Below are 9,524 nucleotides of genomic sequence, written 5' to 3'. Positions count from 1 at the left end.
TGTCACTGACTGGAAGGAGGCTAAAAGCACACAAAATCGTAAAAATGGGGTATGTCCCAGTAAAATGCCAAAATTGAGTTGAAAAATTGGGTTTTCTGATTCAAGTCTGCCTGTCCCTGAAAGCTGGGAAGCTGGTGATTTTAGCACTGCAAACCCTTTGTGGATGCCAATTTCAGGGACAAAAACCACAAGCCTTCTTCTCCAGCCCTTTTTTCCATTTATTTTTAAAAAAATAAATTTTTACTGTATTTTGGCTAATTTCTTGGTCTCCTTCAGGGGAACCCACAAAGTCTGGGTACCTCTAGAATCCCTAGGATGTTGCAAAAAAAAGGACACAAATTTGGCGTGGGTAGCTTATGTGGACAAAAATGTATGATGGCCTAAGCGCGTCCTGCCCCAAATAGCCAACAAAAATGCCTGGCACCTGAGGGGGAAAAGGCCTGGCAGCGAAGGGGTTAAAATGCACTATTTTATTCCAATTTCTTCACTTAGCTTCAGATGAACTATTGTTCCCTCCCACCCCCTCCTTTCAAAGTGCACCAGCCACCACTGCCTGGGGTGTGACAGATTGTTTTCGATTGCAGTATGGCAGATTTTTTTACATTGCAGTGTGGTAGTTTGTTTTGGATTGGAGTGCAGAAGATTGCAGTGGGGTAGATTGTTTTGAATTGGAGTAGGGGAGATTGTTTTGAAGTGGAGTCGGGCAGATTGGAGTGGGTCAGATTGTTTTGGATCGGAGTAGGACAGATTGTTTTGGAGTGGTGCAGATTGTTTTTTATTAGAGTGGGGCAAATTGGAGTGAGACAGATTTGATAGGGGTGGCTGGAGAGGGTTGGAGTGGGATGAGTTAGAGTGGATTGGATTCGGGTGAGTGATTTGGACTGGAGTGAGGTGGATTAGTGTGGGTGAAGTGGTCTGGATGGGGGTGGATTGTAGTGGGGCAGATTGGAGTGGGGTGGATTGAAGTGTACCGCAGGATTATGTGTCAAAGCATAATTTCAGAATTTACACATAATAAAGAAACACTGTTGTTTTGCAATATTTTAAACAAGCTAATCGTCATCTTTTGAGAAGAGCGCCCACGAACAAAAACAAAAGAAAACATGCGTGGAACGTGGGAAAAGACGATTTGGCAAAATAAAAGAAAGTTCGATTTAAATTTAAAACTTAACAGTTTTGGTTGACCTGCTGGTCATGTTTTTGCCAGTCACAAGCCTTCTGTTTGCAGGGCACTAGAAGGTAAAAGGAAAAAATAGTACCTTGATCAGGTGGGGAGCAGCGGTCAGGCACTGATTAAGCTGAATCAATCAACGCTTGGTCGCTGCTCTACAGAGAGGAACGGAAATTATGCAAGACATGCCTTGATGAATTAGGAAACTGTAAAGAAGAGTGCCACATAAATAAAAAAATGGTGAGAGACATGCGGGCTCCAAGCCCTTTACTGAATACTACAGAGTCTATCAAGCGAGACCCTAAAAAGGTCAGTTAGTTAAAATAAACAAACATTGTTACTTCTAAATATCAATATTCCAAGGACGCTTACATGGTCGTCAAGCAAAAAGTTCCTAGTGCATGGAGGGCCTTATGGTAGTTCTGAAGAGAGGCAAAGGACTTGGTCAGAGGGTGGCCTTGTTGGTGTGGTAGGGAGGCAATACCTCAAACGTTATTACTGGGGTAGGGGAGCTTCCAATTCGGAGTAATGAAAATTATCACAAAGCAATCAAGTAATTCCACATCAAAATAACAAGCGTGCGGGCTGACAACCATGCTCTCAGCATCAACGAGCGCAGAGTGAAGTGAATTTTACCATCCTCTGTGCATTTTTATTGCGAGGCTCATTTACATTTGACTTGGCGCGCAGAACGAGTGAGAACCCGGTCAATAGAAACAAAAATCATCTATTTAAAAAGTTTAGTTTCACGTGGGCCTGTTGTCCTTACTTCTTTCAGAATAGCTTTTGAACCTCTGTCCTGTGTGTGTCTGTGACTGTCACGTGAAAGGCAGTCAGAGCATCCAGGTGGGCCCCATGTCACCTGGGGCACCGCCCACCAGTGCTGGAGTTTTAAACAGCACCGGGTTGCATTTTGGGACTTGTGCCTTTTCAATGTGAGCTCAAAGACCGGGAAGTGTGGAATTCTGTTGGCTAAAAAATATTAACAGCGGAATGTGAATAGGCCACACAAGACATGACGTCACTGGAAAGCTAAACAGTATGTTGGGGAGACTGGGTGCGGCAATAGCGCTGATGTCATGAATACGTGCAACTCCTCGGTTATTTTTGAATGAACTGCTCATTCATTAGATCCCACCCTAAGAAATGAGCCCACCAGTATGAACACTTGTTTCATTAGAAAATGATGGAGTCACATTGCCTATGTAGAGCAGGTGCTTATACCTTGGTTGGAAGTCATTGCTCGGAGAGTGTTGTCTTTTAAGGTGATTGCACTAGGTCCGAGCAGGTGGGAGAAGACTTGTGCAGTGACTGAGTAAGAGAGATAACCTTCAATTACCACATCACCCTCCCGACATTGTAATCATGTCCTTTAAACGGTTTATCGACTCGACTTTCCACACTGAGTGCCAAGACGCAGGGTTTCGGTGCTCATGAAGTGCACAGACACACAGAAAGCTGAAGGTAGCGTGGCCGAGCGGTCTAAGGCGCTGGATTTAGGCTCCAGTCTCTTTGGAGGCGTGGGTTCGAATCCCACCGCTGCCAGAGATGGATTTTAACAGATCTTAATGACGCATCTCCCTCCTGCCCCTTCAATTTGCATGCACAGTGACTCTACCAATAGGTCCCTAATTTTAAAACTCTTTTACAGTCTCCTTCTAAGTAAACTCCTAAACCGTGGACTCCCAAGAAATCGGCTGATGGGCGCTGCTGTTGTTTTCCTTCATTCTGCTTAGATCACCTTCAAATGGAAGGTTTAACAAATAATTTGTTCTCCCCACGCGGTCACCCCGCTCTTCTCTCTGCAAAATAAAATCGAACCTCTGTTAAATAAAGATTTAAAGCAAATTATCTATCTTCCCAAATAAAGTTGGTAAATGTGTTCTTCACAGTTATTTTAAATATCAGGTTTAAAATAAACAAGTGACGTACTCGGCAGGATTCGAACCTGCGCAAGGAACCCCAATGAATTTCAAGCTCATCACCTTAGCCACTCGGCCATAACTACGAGCCCTCAATAACCCATACCGAAACTTTATATCACAACAGAATTGTGCACAATGGCCGTGCACACCTATATATAACTCCATGTAGTTGTATCTCTAACTGTGTGCAAAGGGCACATTGCTATGTTTCTGTCTAAGCTTTGCTTTAGGTCTGAGGTCTTAAGAACCAAAGCAGGCTCCACGAATACTTGTCTGCACAAAAAAACAAGCATTTGCAATGCGAAAGGTCTCACATTTGGGAGAGTTAGAGCTATTGGCGTTGCAAATGACAATGTCTTTTACCTAGGTTTTGGTTTTCCTTGGGAAAATTGTATGTGTCCACGTTGTGTTTTGGGGCACTTCCTGTCGCGGGCGGTAGGCCTACCCACACAAGTGCGGTACCATTTTTATCGGGAGACTTGAGGAAACATAGAATAGCAAAACAAGTGTTACTGCCCCTTGTCTTTATCTACATTTTTTCCTTCCAAATATAAGACAGTGTGTAAAAAAGACGTCTACATGAGAAATGCCCTTTAATTCGCATGCTAGTGTGGGCACCCCAGAATTCAGAGATGTGCAAATAACCACTGCTCCTCAACACCTTATCTTGTGCCCATTTTGGAAATAGAAAGGTTTTCTTGATACCTATTTTTCACTCTTTATACTTCGGCAAATTAATTGCTGTATACCCGGTATAGAAAGAAAACCCACTGCAAGGTGCAGCTCATTTATTTTCTCTGGATACCTAGGGTTCTTGATGAACCTACAAGCCCAATATATCCCCGCAACCAGAAGAGTCCAGCAGACGTAACGGTATATTGCTTTCAAAATTCTGACATTGCAGAAAAAAGTTACAGAGTAAAACGTAGAGAAAAATGGCTGTTTTTTTCACCTCAATTTCAATATTTTTTTTTAGTTCAGTTGTTATTTTCTGTAGGAAACCGTTGTAAGATCTACACAAGTTACCCATTGCTGAATTCAGAATGTTGTCTTCTTTTCACAAATGTTTAGGTTACTGGGATCCAGCATTGGTTTCACACCCATTTCTGTCACTGACTGGAAGGAGGCTAAAAGCACACAAAATCGTAAAAATGGGGTATGTCCCAGTAAAATGCCAAAATTGAGTTGAAAAATTGGGTTTTCTGATTCAAGTCTGCCTGTCCCTGAAAGCTGGGATGCTGGTGATTTTAGCACTGCAAACCCTTTGTGGATGCCAATTTCAGGGACAAAAACCACAAGCCTTCTTCTCCAGCCCTTTTTTCCATTTATTTTTTTAAAAATACATTTTTACTGTATTTTGGCTAATTTCTTGGTCTCCTTCAGGGGAACCCACAAAGTCTGGGTACCTCTAGAATCCCTAGGATGTTGCAAAAAAAGGACACAAATTTGGCGTGGGTAGCTTATGTGGACAAAAATGTATGATGGCCTAAGCGCGTCCTGCCCCAAATAGCCAAAAAAATGCCTGGCACCTGAGGGGGAAAAGGCCTGGCAGCGAAGGGGTTAAAATGCACTATTTTATTCCAATTTCTTCACTTAGCTTCAGATTAACTATTGTTCCCTCCCACCCCCTCCTTTCAAAGTGCACCAGCCACCATTGCCTGGGGTGGGACAGATTGTTTTCGATTGCAGTATGGCAGATTGTTTTGGATTGCAGTGTGGTAGTTTGTTTTGGATTGGAGTGCAGAAGATTGCAGTGGGGTAGATTGTTTTGAATTGGAGTAGGGGAGATTGTTTTGAAGTGGAGTCGGGCAGATTGGAGTGGGTCAGATTGTTTTGGATCGGAGTAGGACAGATTGTTTTGGAGTGGTGCAGATTGTTTTTTATTAGAGTGGGGCAAATTGGAGTGAGACAGATTTGATAGGGGTGGCTGGAGAGGGTTGGAGTGGGATGAGTTAGAGTGGATTGGATTCGGGTGAGTGATTTGGACTGGAGTGAGGTGGATTAGTGTGGGTGAAGTGGTCTGGATGGGGGTGGATTGTAGTGGGGCAGATTGGAGTGGGGTGGATTGAAGTATTCCGCAGGATTATGTGTCAAAGCATAATTTCAGAATTTACACATAATAAAGAAACACTGTTGTTTTGCAATATCTTAAACAAGCTAATCGTCATCTTTTGAGAAGAGCGCCCACGAACAAAAACAAAAGAAAACATGCGTGGAACGTGGGAAAAGACGATTTGGCAAAATAAAAGAAAGTTCGATTTAAATTTAAAACTTAACAGTTTTGGTTGACCTGCTGGTCATGTTTTTGCCAGTCACAAGCCTTCTGTTTGCAGGGCACTAGAAGGTAAAAGGAAAAAATAGTACCTTGATCAGGTGGGGAGCAGCGGTCAGGCACTGATTAAGCTGAATCAATCAACGCTTGGTCGCTGCTCTACAGAGAGGAACGGAAATGATGCAAGACATGCCTTGATGAATTAAGAAACTGTAAAGAAGAGTGCCACATAAATAAAAAAATGGTGAGAGACATGCGGGCTCCAAGCACTTTACTGAATACTACAGAGTCTATCAAGCGAGACCCTAAAAAGGTCAGTAAGTTAAAATAAACAAACATTGTTACTTCTAAATATCAATATTCCAAGGACGCCTACATGGTCGTCAAGCAAAAAGTTCCTAGTGCATGGAGGGCCTTATGGTAGTTCTGAAGAGAGGCAAAGGACTTGGTCAGAGGGTGGCCTTGTTGGTGTGGTAGGGAGGTAATACCTCAAACGTTATTACTGGGGTAGGGGAGCTTCCAATTCGGAGTAATGAAAATTATCACAAAGCAATCAAGTAATTCCACATCAAAATAACAAGCGTGCGGGCTGACAACCATGCTCTCAGCATCAACGAGCGCAGAGTGAAGTGAATTTTACCATCCTCTGTGCATTTTTATTGCGGGACTCATTTACATTTGACTTGGCGCGCAGAACGAGTGAGAACCCGGTCAATAGAAACAAAAATCATCTATTTAAAAAGTTTAGTTTCACGTGGGCCTGTTGTCCTTACTTCTTTCAGAATAGCTTTTGAACCTCTGTCCTGTGTGTGTCTGTGACTGTCACGTGAAAGGCAGTCAGAGCATCCAGGTGGGCCCCATGTCACCTGGGGCACCGCCCACCAGTGCTGGAGTTTTAAACAGCACCCGGTTGCATTTTGGGACTTGTGCCTTTTCAATGTGAGCTCAAAGACCGGGAAGTGTGGAATTCTGTTGGCTAAAAAATATTAACAGCGGAATGTGAATAGGCCACACAAGACATGACGTCACTGGAAAGCTAAACAGTATGTTGGGGATACTGGGTGCGGCAATAGGGCTAATGTCATGAATACGTGCAACTCCTCGGTTATTTTTGAATGAACTGCTCATTCATTAGATCCCACCCAAAGAAATGACCCCACCAGTATGAACACTTGTTTCATTAGAAAATGATGGAGTCACATTGCCTATGTAGAGCAGGTGCTTATACCTTGGTTGGAAGTCATTGCTCGGAGAGTGTTGTCTTTTAAGGTGATTGCACTAGGTCCGAGCAGGTGGGAGAAGACTTGTGCAGTGACTGAGTAAGAGAGATAACCTTCAATTACCATATCACCCTCCCGACATTGTAATCATGTCCTTTAAACGGTTTATCGACTCGACTTTCCACACTGAGTGCCAAGACGCAGGGTTTCGGTGCTGATGAAGTGCACAGGCACACAGAAAACTGAAGGTAGCGTGGCCGAGCGGTCTAAGGCGCTGGATTTAGGCTCCAGTCTCTTTGGAGGCGTGGGTTCGAATCCCACCGCTGCCAGAGATGGATTTTAACAGATCTTAATGACGCATCTCCCTCCTGCCCCTTCAATTTGCATGCACAGTGACTCTACCAATAGGTCCCTAATTTTAAAACTCTTTTACAGTCTCCTTCTAAGTAAACTCCTAAACCGTGGACTCCCAAGAAATCGGCTGATGGGCGCTGCTGTTGTTTTCCTTCATTCTGCTTAGATCACCTTCAAATGGAAGGTTTAACAAATAATTTGTTCTCCCCACGCGGTCACCCCGCTCTTCTCTCTGCAAAATAAAATCGAACCTCTGTTAAATAAAGATTTAAAGCAAATTATCTATCTTCCCAAATAAAGTTGGTAAATGTGTTCTTCACAGTTATTTTAAATATCAGGTTTAAAATAAACAAGTGACGTACTCGGCAGGATTCGAACCTGCGCAAGGAACCCCCAATGAATTTCAAGCTCATCACCGTAGCCACTCGGCCATAACTACGAACTCTCAATAACCCATACCGAAACTTTATATCACAACAGAATGGTGCACAATGGCCGTGCACACCTATATATAACTCCATGTAGTTGTATCTCTAACTGTGTGCAAAGGGCACATTGCTATGTTTCTGTCTAAGCTTTGCTTTAGGTCTGAGGTCTTAAGAACCAAAGCAGGCTCCACGAATACTTGTCTGCACAAAAAAACAAGCATTTGCAATGCGAAAGGTCTCACATTTGGGAGAGTTAGAGCTATTGGCGTTGCAAATGACAATGTCTTTTACATAGGTTTTGGTTTTCCTTGGGAAAATTGTATGTGTCCACGTTGTGTTTTGGGGCACTTCCTGTCGCAGGCGCTAGGCCTACCCACACAAGTGCGGTACCATTTTTATCGGGAGACTTGAGGAAACATAGAATAGCAAAACAAGTGATACTGCCCCTTGTCTTTATCTACATTTTTTCCTTCCAAATATAAGACAGTGTGTAAAAAAGACGTCTACATGAGAAATGCCCTTTAATTCGCATGCTAGTGTGGGCACCCCAGAATTCAGAGATGTGCAAATAACCACTGCTCCTCAACACCTTATCTTGTGCCCATTTTGGAAATAGAAAGGTTTTCTTGATACCTATTTTTCACTCTTTATACTTCGGCAAATTAATTGCTGTATACCCGGTATAGAAAGAAAACCCACTGCAAGGTGCAGCTCATTTATTTTCTCTGGATACCTAGGGTTCTTGATGAACCTACAAGCCCAATATATCCCCGCAACCAGAAGAGTCCAGCAGACGTAACAGTATATTGCTTTCAAAATTCTGACATTGCAGAAAAAAGTTACAGAGTAAAACGTAGAGAAAAATGGCTGTTTTTTTCACCTCAATTTCAATATTTTTTTTTAGTTCAGTTGTTATTTTCTGTAGGAAACCCTTGTAAGATCTACACAAGTTACCCATTGCTGAATTCAGAATGTTGTCTTCTTTTCACAAATGTTTAGGTTACTGGGATCCAGCATTGGTTTCACACCCATTTCTGTCACTGACTGGAAGGAGGCTAAAAGCACACAAAATCGTAAAAATGGGGTATGTCCCAGTAAAATGCCAAAATTGAGTTGAAAAATTGGGTTTTCTGATTCAAGTCTGCCTGTCCCTGAAAGCTGGGAAGCTGGTGATTTTAGCACTGCAAACCCTTTGTGGATGCCAATTTCAGGGACAAAAACCACAAGCCTTCTTCTCCAGCCCTTTTTTCCATTTATTTTTAAAAAAATAAATTTTTACTGTATTTTGGCTAATTTCTTGGTCTCCTTCAGGGGAACCCACAAAGTCTGGGTACCTCTAGAATCCCTAGGATGTTGCAAAAAAAAGGACACAAATTTGGCGTGGGTAGCTTATGTGGACAAAAATGTATGATGGCCTAAGCGCGTCCTGCCCCAAATAGCCAACAAAAATGCCTGGCACCTGAGGGGGAAAAGGCCTGGCAGCGAAGGGGTTAAAATGCACTATTTTATTCCAATTTCTTCACTTAGCTTCAGATGAACTGTTGTTCCCTCCCACCCCCTCCTTTCAAAGTGCACCAGCCACCACTGCCTGGGGTGTGACAGATTGTTTTCGATTGCAGTATGGCAGATTTTTTTACATTGCAGTGTGGTAGTTTGTTTTGGATTGGAGTGCAGAAGATTGCAGTGGGGTAGATTGTTTTGAATTGGAGTAGGGGAGATTGTTTTGAAGTGGAGTCGGGCAGATTGGAGTGGGTCAGATTGTTTTGGATCGGAGTAGGACAGATTGTTTTGGAGTGGTGCAGATTGTTTTTTATTAGAGTGGGGCAAATTGGAGTGAGACAGATTTGATAGGGGTGGCTGGAGAGGGTTGGAGTGGGATGAGTTAGAGTGGATTGGATTCGGGTGAGTGATTTGGACTGGAGTGAGGTGGATTAGTGTGGGTGAAGTGGTCTGGATGGGGGTGGATTGTAGTGGGGCAGATTGGAGTGGGGTGGATTGAAGTGTACCGCAGGATTATGTGTCAAAGCATAATTTCAGAATTTACACATAATAAAGAAACACTGTTGTTTTGCAATATTTTAAACAAGCTAATCGTCATCTTTTGAGAAGAGCGCCCACGAACAAAAACAAAAGAAAACATGCGTGGAACGTGGG

The 9,524-nt window shown here is 43.0% G+C and overlaps 2 non-coding genes across 2 annotated transcripts; both read left to right on the top strand.

Annotated features, from left to right (window-relative positions):
* The first annotated feature begins 2,634 nt into the window (after positions 1 to 2,634).
* TRNAL-UAG (transfer RNA leucine (anticodon UAG)) lies at positions 2,635 to 2,716 on the top strand. Its single transcript has one exon. It is a non-coding gene; the product is annotated as a tRNA-Leu (tRNA).
* A 4,119-nt stretch (positions 2,717 to 6,835) lies between these two features.
* Positions 6,836 to 6,917, top strand: TRNAL-UAG (transfer RNA leucine (anticodon UAG)). The gene has a single exon. It is a non-coding gene; the product is annotated as a tRNA-Leu (tRNA).
* The last annotated feature ends 2,607 nt before the right edge of the window (positions 6,918 to 9,524 follow it).

This window comes from Pleurodeles waltl, chromosome 12, assembly GCF_031143425.1.
Source record: "Pleurodeles waltl isolate 20211129_DDA chromosome 12, aPleWal1.hap1.20221129, whole genome shotgun sequence".
NCBI classification, from domain to species: Eukaryota; Metazoa; Chordata; class Amphibia; order Caudata; family Salamandridae; genus Pleurodeles; species Pleurodeles waltl.
This window is presented reverse-complemented; position numbering and strand designations above follow the sequence as displayed.